The sequence below is a fragment of the Brachyhypopomus gauderio genome, unplaced genomic scaffold (genome assembly GCF_052324685.1).
Source record: "Brachyhypopomus gauderio isolate BG-103 unplaced genomic scaffold, BGAUD_0.2 sc137, whole genome shotgun sequence".
NCBI lineage: Eukaryota > Metazoa > Chordata > Actinopteri > Gymnotiformes > Hypopomidae > Brachyhypopomus > Brachyhypopomus gauderio.
The window spans coordinates 357,809-370,535 of record NW_027506958.1 but is presented as its reverse complement, the minus strand read 5'-3'; the positions used below and the strand labels follow the sequence as shown (position 1 = coordinate 370,535).

The 12,727-nt window shown below is 44.2% G+C and overlaps 1 long non-coding RNA gene across 1 annotated transcript; it reads right to left on the bottom strand.

Moving 5' to 3' along the window:
* Positions 1–6,554: 6,554 nt before the first annotated feature.
* Positions 6,555–9,689, bottom strand: LOC143500192 (uncharacterized). Its single transcript, XR_013126720.1, has 3 exons — positions 9,564–9,689; positions 6,973–7,135; positions 6,555–6,733 (listed from the first exon to the last, which is right to left on the bottom strand). It is a non-coding gene; the product is annotated as an uncharacterized LOC143500192 (long non-coding RNA).
* Between the last annotated feature and the right edge of the window lie 3,038 nt (positions 9,690–12,727).

Below are 12,727 nucleotides of genomic sequence, written 5' to 3'. Positions count from 1 at the left end.
AGTCACGGTGTTTAAGAGCATCAGGTTCAGATAGTAGGCATGAGACACAGTCTCTCTTACCAGGAACTTGGCAACTGTTTATAAATCGCATTAGATGTTTCTCAACAGCTTGTACCTCATCATCTGACCACTTCTTCTTGCTCTGTGTGATGCCTGCAGACAAATGTACTGTGAAATGCACTCCCAGTTCTCACACAAGCACAAATACAGTAAATGCTAAATGTTTGAAAACCTATAACTGCAGATTACATACAAAAAAACTAAACAAAACATAGTTTAAGTTTCTTTACCAGTAGTCTGTGTGGAATGTTGATGACTTTGGTCAAGAGACAAGTCATGTTTCCGCTTCATCCCTTTATTACCCTGATCTTAAAGAACAGGAAATGTTATCTTAAATATAAGTATAATAAAGTGGACATTTCATGAACATGCAAAGACATTGTCATAAGTCAAACCATGAGACAATTTTGATCAAACATATGCCTACATGAAAGATAATGAAGCTAATAGAGGACAAAAAATGAGCTAGCTTACCATGTGGATTTGAGAACTGTGCACTTTCAGAGGGTGATGGTTCAGGAGTTCTGGAGCTACAGCTTGGCTGAGGGTCATCTGACTCTGCCTCATCACTTGATGTATCAGCATTAGAGTCTTCAATTTCATCTGATCAAGAAAAAAAAAAACATTTGCATACATACATACATACATACATATATATACACACACACACACACAGTTTTTACATATTATAAAAGTTCCCTACCTTGTGGATTAATGACAATTTCATCTAACGTAGCACCCTGGAATTCTGATAGTGTCCCTCTTTCCATTGCAATAAGAAGCTTGCTCATTTTGGCAAGTTGCAAAGTACTTTCAGGTAAACGGTAGTATTGGCGATGAATCCTAATGTCATGCCCCAAAAAACTGGCAAGCTGATCCATTTCATTGTCTTTCAAATTCAACACCGTTGACAGAGTTGCAATCTGCTTCCTTAATTTTGTGGATGAAAGGGCTGATGGATTTCTTGCACCACAGGATTCTCCAAACTCACGCAGAACATCTGATCCACGATAAGATGAAAGAGCGTTTGGACGTGCAAACAGGTGTACATTCTCCTCCGGAACCTGACAGATATCTCTATGCTGGACGAGGAGGTCCATGCAATTGACCATATCAGGTGTCAGCAGCACAGCCACCTTCCTGCCCCTCTTGCCACGAATTTCTACTCTTTGGAAGTGTTCACACAGCTTCTTTTCAAAATCACTAAGACCAGAGGCAAGGTCTTCATGAACTGGTGATTTTACTCTTGAAACATAAGACTCCAGCTTCATCCTTGAAGCCTCTCCACCCCTCCTTCTGTTAAAAAGTATGACTTTGGCAAGCACCAACTTGCATAAGCTTGCATAGGTTTTGACATCAGAGTGGTCCTTCAAAGCATGCTGATATTTTGTCATCTCAGTATTTAAAAAGGAGTGCAAAGTTTTGACGTCTTCTGTGAAGGGCAAAACCTGAGGTTTGTTCATTTTTGCCTCATTAAGAGTTGTTCCTGCTGCTGCTGAAATGGACTCATTCCATTTATGCTCTTGGAGAACCCTGAAGCTGTGTGCATCCTCAGCCAGCCTCTCTCTGCCCGTTATTATTGCACTGCATTCCACTGAAGTTGCTATTTTTGATAAACTGTGGCCAAGCTTCAGAGCCAACGATGGAATCCTGTAAGTGTTGGTCTCCTCACAATGCCCAGAAACAGCTCTCACTGATTTTATGACATGGGGAAAATTTGATGGCAAGACAAAATCTTCCATAGACCGAATAGGTGTCAGTCTTCTTGCCTCCAAGAGTAGACGTCCCACCTCTCTCATTTTTTGACGAATGTAATCATTCTTTGTGGAACTTGGGTTCAGCTTGTTGAACATCTGTTCTCCAAAAAGTAATATGTATTTATCATTTCTAATTACAGCAGAAACTTCATCATGTTTCATTTGACACATAACAGTTTTCCAAAATGCTTTGCTAACATCAGGAGGAACACGTGCCATGCAGTTGAGTGACTGAACCATCTTTTTTCTATTCCCAGGCTCATCAACTTTAGGGTTCTGTGGACAGTTTCTAATATGCCTCCAGAGTGACTTCCTTGCATATAGACCCTGGCAGTGTATACAGTGCGTAAACTCTTGAGTGGATCCTAGTTTCTGAGGTCTCCTACGGGCAACCAAATCTCCTTTGCCACTACTTGATATCAAAGCATTATGCAAAAAATTGCCTCTGGTGGTCAACAAACGTAATCGAACTCGTCTTTCTTTTGATTTCTTATCAAAGCTGAATGCTTTTGTTACGTCTGGTTCATTGTGATGTACATACTGCAGGTGTCTTGATATTTTAGAGTATGGCTTCTCACAATAAAGGCAGTACTGCTTCTTTGCGTATCGCCAGCTTTTACTTGAGGTTGGCATTGGAACTACATGAACACAACCCTGATCTGAAGGGGTGCTGGTATCAGGTTCTGTAGGACAGCTTTCACGTGAGCTACTTGCATGAATTTCTGAAGAAGACACTTGACACTGGGAGTTGACAGCTTTGACTGCCCCCTTTTGCTGGATTCGTGTTAACACACTGTCTTTATCATTGTTTCTCTTTAGTTTTTTGGGCGAAATATTACTCAGCATGTCAGACCTGCTACAGCTGGAAGGGTCTGAAGATTCACTGTCTATATTCGGTTCATAGTCTTCATCACTGTAGTCTGTACATTCAGAGTAATCAGTGGATTCATCCATGACAGCAGTCTAAAAAGATAGAACAATGAAAAATGCATAGATGACTACTTTTACACTTTTACACCCATCACAAATTACCATATTTTCCGGACTATAAGGCGCACCTAAAAGCCAAAAATTTTCCCAGAAATCGGATGTGCGCCTTATAATCCGGTGCGCCTTATACAAGTACTGAGTTCCAATATCTGACACAGGAACGTAATACGCACAGAACGTACCCCACTTAAACCAATCAAAGAACACTACGTAATACGTACAGTACCAGTACTTACGCTTACCTACAGGTATGGTGCAAAATAACATTTGTTTTTCCAGAATCCTCGAAAATGGCACCAGTGAAGAGACACGTTTACGAGGCACACTTAAAGCTACAGGCTATCAGTTATGCAGCTGTAAACGGGAATAGAGCAGCTGCGATACAATTTGGCATAAATGAATCTGTCACGTAGGGCTACGCCCCCTCTCCTAGCTGTCACTCCGGTTTCCCTTGTTCCCTCGTGTGTGTGTTGTTCCCTGCTCCTCGATCCCGCCCAGCTCGTCTGTTGCCCCGGTTTCCCTTGTCTGCCACGCCTTGTTATCATCGTCCTCACCTGTGTCTTGTTAGTTCCATGTTTATATAGTCCCTGTATTTCCCCCAGTCTGGTTATCGGTTGTTTTGTGCTATGCATGTATCTCTGTTCACGTTCGCGGTCTCTTGTGTTTGTATTCGTGTTTCCCCGTGTGTTTCAGCCTGTTCCGTTTTCCCTGCCGGGTTTTTGTGAGTACTCCTTGTGTTAAAATGTCATTGCTTGTTCAATGTTCGGACTCCCTTAATAATCTGACCCATGCCATCCTTTTTGACTCAGAGTTTGGAATTTCCCTTAATAAATCTCGCTTTCCTCAGCGTTTGTGTCCGCCTCCCTGCTCTGCGCTACGCAGAACGTTACAGAATCTATGGTTTGGAAATGGACGAAACAGGAAAATGAACTGCGTCAAGTAAAGAAGTCGAGACAGAGATTATTTCGTTTTCACTTTTTTCCACACACCACTATCCCTGCTGATCTGACTATGTGTGCTCATCTCACAGACAACGTTAAAATGCAAGTGAAGAAAATTAATTCTGAGCTTGCCGTCATTCCGGGAGGATTAAACAAACAACTCCAACCGCTGGACATTGGCGTAAATGGGGCATTTAAAGTTGCGAGTGGCGTGGGAGCAATGGATGATAGACGGCGAACACACGTTTACTAAAACTGGAAGGCAGCGGCGGGCGAGTTACGAGTTATGCCACCGTTTGTGAATGTATTGTGGATGCGTGGGCCAAAGTTTCTGCTGTAACTGTTGTCCGAGCTTTCGCGAAAGCCGGCCTCATTGCTGAACAGCTATCTGGCAACGAGACTGACTCAGACATTGATGAGCGGGAACCCGGAGTGCTCGTTAGTGAAATTGCGCAGCTTTTTAATTCAGACACAGAAGATGAGGACTTTGATGGATTTGTGGGAGAAGAGGAGAAGAAAATTGTGTGTGTTTTGTCAAGTAGTATAATAAACTTTTAAAAATCACTGTTTCGCGTCCTTTACTTTTCTTGTAGACCGTATGTTTTAGCATGTGCCTAATATGGTGCCGTACAGAATACCGGTAAGTACTGTACAGAAATAGTGTCCGTAATTGAGACTGTGCCTTATAGTACGGTGCGCCTTATACGTGGGTCAAATACAGAAAGAGACCCCGTAATTCAGAATGCGCCTTATAATACGGTGCACCTTATAGTCTGGAAAATATGGTATCTGAAGGGATCTGCAGATGTATGTAGCAATGTAATGTAAAATTAATCTCCTACAAACAGGCTTTTGCAATTTGAGTAGGTCAACAAATCTCACAACACAATGCAATTGAATGTTATTTTAAGACTTCCAAAAAGCACTTGAAAGAAATTATCAGATTAAAACTTGTTATAAATGTGTTCATATTATACTAAGTAAATATATTTCTAAAGAATGCACAACCAACTCAAATTTACCCATTCAGCAGGAAGGACAGGTGTGCACCCATCAGAAGCCAGTGAGGGTTCAGGTTCACCAGGAGATCTGGTCATTTTGTCTTCTTGCATGTCACTGCTGACATTCTAAATGAACACACATATTTCATAATCACCATTAATAATGCCACAATAGCAGAAAAAACACAATTAGTAGTTAAAGCAGGATCAATTACAGTTTATTAAACATCAATTACGCCAAGGTGAATAATTAGGACCACACACACACACACACACACTTTCAGGTCCAGTCCAATATCAGGACAAGTTACACTTCAAGCAGGTCAGAATTGGTGAAATGTGCTCTCTGCACATCTTAACTATTGTAAAACTATGTAAAAATAAAAATTCCATTGCTATCAAATTTACCCATTCAGCAGGAGGGACAGGTGTGCAACCATCAGAAGCCAGTGAGGGTTCAGGTTCACCAGGAGATCTGGTCATTTTGTCTTCTTGCATGTCACTGCTGACATTCTAAATGAACACACATATTTCATAATCACCATTAATAATGCCACAATAGCAGAAAAAACACAATTAGTAGTTAAAGCAGGATCAATTACAGTTTATTAAACATCAATTACGCCAAGGTGAATAATTAGGACCACACACACACACACACACTTTCAGGTCCAGTCCAATATCAGGACAAGTTACACTTCAAGCAGGTCGGAATTGGTAAATATGCTCTCTGCACATCTCAACTATTGTAAAACTATGTAAAAATAAAAATTCCATTGCTATCAAATTTACCCATTCAGCAGGAGGGACAGGTGTGCAACCATCAGAAGCCAGTGAGGGTTCAGGTTCACCAGGAGATCTGGTCATTTTGTCTTCTTGCATGTCACTGCTGACATTCTAAATGAACACACATATTTCATAATCACCATTAATAATGCCACAATAGCAGAAAAAACACAATTAGTAGTTAAAGCAGGATCAATTACAGTTTATTAAACATCAATTACGCCAAGGTGAATAATTAGGACCACACACACACACACACACACACACACACACACACACTTTCAGGTCCAGTCCAATATCAGGACAAGTTACACTTCAAGCAGGTCAGAATTGGTGAAATGTGCTCTCTGCACATCTTAACTATTGTAAAACTATGTAAAAATACAAATTTCATTGCTATCTTAAACATTATTGGCAAAAACTAAATGTGTTTAGTACATAGAAAAATGTTAAACAGCAAAACAAATACACAAACAATTAGGACATCACACAGACAACTGTTATGACATTGTAGACTCTACACCAGTCTAAAAATTTCCCATTAAGAATTTTTTGCCATCAACCTTCAGAAAATTTATTAATAAAAAGTCAAAGCACATTAAGGCTTAGCAGGTTATTTAAATTTCACCCCAACAGTGCCTCTGAATGTTATTTCAGGACATCTAAGTGAGTGTTGAGTATATAGACAGATTGTACCTGTGAAATAGTGTTTATTTGTTCCAGTCTCTCAGAAGCCAGAGAAGGTTCAGGTTCACCAAAACGTTTTTTCTGTAACATGTCTTTCTTTGAAATATTAACTTTAACCTTTTATGACAAAACAAAGTCAATTAGTATACAAAATCATGTAAAATTGTGTAACATTTTACTAACATTCAGCTAAACACCGTCATCCATCACATCTCTATCTCAGATACAAAAACAAACTACCCAAACAGGTGCCCAAATATGGTGCCAGAGATGATCGTTCCCATATATTGTTTTTCAGTGTTTTTTTTTTTAACTCACCAGTAAACGCCACGGCCAAGCACTGTCTCCATAATCGTATGTTATTTCTTCCCCCGGGAGTATATTCTTGATCGCGAATAAACACAGGTGTGGCCTGCCATTAACTACAATTTTCTTCATTTTACAGTTGGCATTTTTTGCATCATCATTCACAAGCCTGCCAAGTGTTCCATCCTCTTCAGAAGCATCAATGCTGAAAGAAACATCCTTATCTTAGATGTATTCCACTCAATACATGAACATTGATGGATTAGTAGTACGTTACAGGAAATATACCAATTGCACAAAATATTTTTATATCTACTATAGATAAACCCCTGAAAAAATAAAAATACAAATCAGCACATTTCAGGCACAATGTGATTTTATCTTGCATGCAAGTTAGCAACTAGACTAACAGAGAAATGTTTAGAAATTTACAGCGTGACGTACCACCATGAGCTTCCATTCCACTCAAAGTCAAACAAAAACCCATTTTGTTTTTCTGTATATCTTCTTTGTCTTTTAAAACTCTCCTTTTGTGAAATAAGTTTTCCTTTATATTCAAGCACAAAGCATCCACTCTCAATGTGCATGAGGGCAAACACTCCCCTTCCTAAAATAGAACAGAAATTAAATGTAAAGGACATTTTTGTTTAATTTAAAGACAATGAATCTAAAATGCAAAGATTTTGGAGGATGCTGCTGCTAAATAAAGAGCTCTAACATGTACATTGATCATGTAAGCAAATGACAGTAACGACTAAGCATCTTCAGGCATCAAATAGAAATGGTTGTATAAAATAACCAACAAATTATTGGGTTAAAAAAAGTAATTATGATATATGTTGCAAAGGGCTGCAGAACAGTACCCAGGGCTGCTGGATCTAAAGCTGACAAGGATATAATCTGCTACGGTACATTTCAAAACTAGTTGGTCAGGGTGTAAGGATGAGGTTGGTTGGTTGGTCAGGGTGTGAGGATGAGGTTGGTTGGTTGGTCAGGGTGTAAGAATGAGGTTGGTTGGTTGGTCAGGGTGTAAGAATGAGGTTGGTTGGCTGGTCAGGGTGTAAGGATGAGGTTGGTTGGTTGGTTGGTCAGGGTGTAAGGATGAGGTTGGTTGGTTGGTCAGGGTGTAAGGATGAGGTTGGTTGGTCGGTCAGGGTGTAAGGATGAGGTTGGTTGGTTGGTCAGGGTGTAAGAATGAGGTTGGTTGGTTGGTCAGGGTGTAAGAATGAGGTTGGTTGGCTGGTCAGGGTGTAAGGATGAGGTTGGTTGGCTGGTCAGGGTGTAAGGATGAGGTTGGTTGGCTGGTCAGGGTGTAAGGATGAGGTTGGTTGGCTGGTCAGGGTGTAAGGATGAGGTTGGTCAGGGTGTAAGGATGAGGTTGGTCAGGGTGTAAGGATGAGGTTGGTTGGTTGGTCAGGGTGTAAGGATGAGGTTGGTTGGTTGGTCAGGGTGTAAGGATGAGGTTGGTTGGTTGGTCAGGGTGTAAGGATGAGGTTGGTTGGTCAGGGTGTAAGGATGAGGTTGGTTGGTTGGTCAGGGTGTAAGGATGAGGTTGGTTGGTTGGTCAGGGTGTAAGGATGAGGTTGGTTGGTCAGGGTGTAAGGATGAGGTTGGTTGGTTGGTCAGGGTGTAAGGATGAGGTTGGTTGGTTACACCGTGGTCCCGGGGGAACTGAATTTTCCATTTGTGGGATCAATAAAGTTTAAGTTTAGTTTAAGGATGAGGTTGGTTGGTCAGGGTGTAAGGATGAGGTAATAAAGCTAGAGTGGAGTCCGTGAGTTATAGTTACACAGGGTGCCTTATAGCATAGGTGGACATTAACAGTGCAAGTGGGGCTGGGGATGGCGTTAGTCACTGGGTGTGTATAACGTATCAAGGGGCGGGTGTGACGCAACCGCAAGTTTTAAAACAATTTATTAAATGAAATAAACACAATAGAACCAAGGAGAACAATCAGGTAGAAGGGGATGTACACTAAAGGGAACATAAACTTAATGACACAGCAAACAAGCAACACACTACCAGAACAAAAATATTAAACATGCTACCAGAGACCTAGTTCAACTCAAGACGACAGACATACAAGCAACCACGAATGCATATTTCTAATATAATCAACCGAGATAAAAGAACAGAATAAAACATACGGTTTTAAACACTAGGGGTACAGAACACTGGAATCTAGTTACTGTGTTCGTGATATATTCTTAAATGCAAAACACTTATCGGGAGGGTGGAATGACGGAAGGACAACGCTAGACTGAAAGCATAAAACTAAAAGAGAATAACCAGGTAGGGAACACTAGATCAGGGAAAATAGACTATGGCAAAAGACAATGAGCTCAGAGGGAAACAGAAATATCACGGGCAAGTAGGAAACATGGTAAGGAACATAAGGAAGACCAAACAGAACTGACCAAACCGGAATACTGGGGAAGCAAGGGAGAAACGATAAGCAGGCAAGGAGAGATCAGCGCACGGGAAAACAGGTAGATGTAAAAACACAAAGCACTCTAGAAAACGAAACCTAGACAAAGACAGAGAGACTACACGGAATGGAGAGCAGAGCAAGGCAGGGCAGGATAAAGGAGTACTCACAAACACAATGACTGACGCAGATGGCTGAAACAGAAGGACTAAAATACACTGGGACAGGGAAACTAAACAAGACACAGGTGGGAACACTGAGGACAGGGGCGTGACAGACAGAAGGGAACTATGGCAATGGGGAAACAAGGCAGGGGGACAATCGAGGGGGGCGGAGTTGGGCATGACAGTGTGCCAGTATGGATCTATTCTGTAATTAGTGTTTGATGATGAAATAGGTAAAAATTTATATGGAACTGGTGGGACGGAGTACACATTAACGGTGTCAATGGGGCCAGGTGTAGACTGGGTATGGTGGTGTGGGCTTAATGTAGTGAAATGTGGATGAAGAGATGTGTCTACTTGAAAACCTTCAATTAAGAACTTCACCTTCATGTGCTAAACCAAATCATGAAGTCATTAAGGAAAACTCATGAATTAAGGCTTACCTTTATATGCATTTATGAGTCTTTCTTCAAACCAAGGTTTATCTTTTTGAGAAATAACATGCCCAGTAGCATCTTCTACCGGACTAAGCCTGGCTCTTCTTTTTGACATGTTTGTACAGGATTGTCTAGGGACAATAAAATTCTGAATTACATGGAAATAAACATTAAATGTTCATTCATTTTAGGTCAGCCTAAAAACATCTTAATTCCAATTCCAATCTTAATTCCAATAAAAAATTCTAGAAGCATAATAACTTCAAAACAAACACAAAAAGGCCCTCATGCTTTTCAGAATACTGGATGTTCTTTTTGAATATGTAGACCAGACACTGTGTAACGTATAGAACACGCTGAGAGGGATCCTGATGCGGAATAACACGTTCTTTATTTGAATAACTCTGTACAACTAGCCACAAGATGAGCAAAGTGACGTATGGCAGGTGCAGAGCAGTAGCGTGGGAGCGGTGGTCAGTGCGGTCCAGGGTCGAGAGGCGAGGGCAGAGTCCGGGAGGTATCCAGGGATCAGGCAGGAGACGTGGTCTAGGGGACAAGCAGAGTTCGGCACACAGAGAGACAGTCAGGAATAACGGCTTGGTATGCAACGACATGAGGCAATACTTCGCAACCAGGAAGTGAAGTCTAGGTGCTTAAGTATGCCCGGAATGTGGGCGTGGTGGGGAGACAGGTGAACGTAATTGTGTTATCGGCTATTCCTGACAGTACCCCCCCGCAACGGAGCGTCTCCTGACGCTCCACGCCGCGAAGGCGGCCGGCCACGGCCCCGGGGGGCGGGGAAATGTGGGTGTGCAGCGTGAAAGTCGGCGATGAGCGACGGGCAGAGGACATCGCGAGCGGCCACCCAGGCTCGTTCCTCGGGACCATAGCCCTCCCAGTCGACGAGATACTGGAGACCCCCACGCTGTCGACGTGATTCCAGCAGCTCCCGTACTATATACGCAGGTCGGCCGTCAATGTCCAGGGGCTCGGGGGGGCGATCCAGAACCGGGGCTACAGACATGGGACTGTAGTGAACAGGCTTTAGGAGGGATACGTGGAAGACGGGATGGACGCGGTATTGAGGGGGCAGCAGCAGTTCGTAGGAAACAGCGTTTATCCTGCGGGTAATCTTGAACGGCCCGATGTATCTAGACTTGAGCTTATGGCAAGGCTGGCGAGTGGAGAGCCATACTCGCTGACCGGGGTGATATATGAGCGCGGGGAGACGACGGCGGTCAGCGTTCATACGACGGGTGTGGAGCGCGCGCCGCAGCTGAACGTGTGCGAGCTCCCAGGTGCGGGCACTGTTCTTCAACCAGTCATCCAGAGCGGGGATGTCAGAGGGGGTTTTATCCCAGGGGAAGAACGGCGGCTGGTAGCCGTACACACACTGGAAAGGAGTCAGTTTGGTGGATGAATGTATGATGGAATTGCGTGCGTATTCAGCCCAGGGGACGTACTTGTGCCAGTCTTTCTGGGAAGAGCAGTATTGGCAGAGAAAGCGACCTAGCTCTTGATTGTAGCGCTCCACTTCTCCGTTGGATTGGGGGTGGTATCCGGAGGTTAGACTGGCGGTTATTCCGAGTAACTTGCAGAATTGGGTCCAGACACGGGAGGTGAATTGCACGCCTCTATCCGACACGATATCCTCGGGTAACCCATATATCCGGAAGACGTAGTGGAACACGTCAGAGGCCGTCTCCATAGCAGTGGGCAGTTTCGAGCGAGGGATCAGACGACACATCTTGGAGAACCTATCCACCATCACGATTATCACCGTGTTACCGCCCGAGACAGGCAGATCCGTAACAAAGTCGATGGCCAGATGAGACCACGGACGGCGGGGTATCGGCAAGGGGAGGAGCTGACCAGTGGGTAGTGCTCGGGGTGTGCGCGATTGTGCGCATACAACACAGGCGAGTACGTAGTCGCGAATGTCCTCCTCCCAAGACGGCCACCAGTATTTCTGGGCGATCAGGTGTTTGGTGCGAGTTATACCGGGATGACCCGTGCCCGGCGTGTCATGTGCGAGTTGGAGGAGGCGTCCCCGGAGCGGGACCGGGACATATTGTTTGCCATCGGGACTATCTGCAGGGCCTGGGTCGGCGCGGAGGGCTTCCTCCAGTTCGTCCTGAACATCCCACCGGATGAGGTCAACGAAACAGGATTCTCCGAGGATGTGGTCAGGCATCTCGCCGCTCGGCGTCTTCTCGTGAATCCGGGATAATGCATCGGCCTTGGTGTTCTTGGATCCAGGTCGGTAATGTACTGTGAATCTGAAGCGGGTGAAAAACAGCGCCCATCTGGCCTGCCGGGGATTGAGTCGCCTAGCGGACTTGAGATACTCCAGGTTCTTATGGTCTGTATATACCTGGAAGGGGTGCTCTGCTCCCTCTAACCAGTGCCGCCAGTGTTCGAGAGCCAGTTTCATGGCCAGGAGTTCGCGGTCGCCCACGCCATAGTTCACCTCGGCCGGTTGTAATTTTTTGGAAAGATAGGCACACGGGAACAGTTTGGGTGGATTGCCTTGTCTCTGTGAAAGTACTGCCCCCACGCCAACGTCGGATGCATCGACCTCAACGATGAAAGGTAACGAAGGGTCCAGGAGATGCAATATGGGAGCACTGGTGAACGCGGTTTTCAGCGCTTTAAACGCCTGTTCCGCTTTGGGTGTCCACATGAAGTGGCGCTTCTTTCCCCCTTTCAGGAGATCGGTAAGGGGGGCCGCCACCGAACCGAAACCCCTGATGAACCGACGGCAGAAGTTGGCGAATCCGAGGAAGCGCTGGAGATCCTTAACGGAACGGGGAACAGGCCAGTTTGTGACTGCGTCTACCTTGTTGTCGTCCATACTGATGCAACCCGGCGATAGGGTACAGCCAAGGAAGGAGATGACAGGTGCATGAAACTCGCATTTCTCTGCCTTCACGTACAAGCCGTTCTCTCGCAGACGCTGGAGGACCGAAGAGACATGTGTTACGTGTTCCTGGATAGAGGGGGAATAGATCAAGATATCGTCTATGTAAACGAATACGTATTTATCAATCATGTCTCGGAATATGTCGTCCATAAAAGCCTGGAACACTGACGGGCTATTAGACAGCCCGTATGGCATTACTAGATACTCATAGTGCCCCCTGGCGGTGACGAAGGCTGTCTTCCACTCG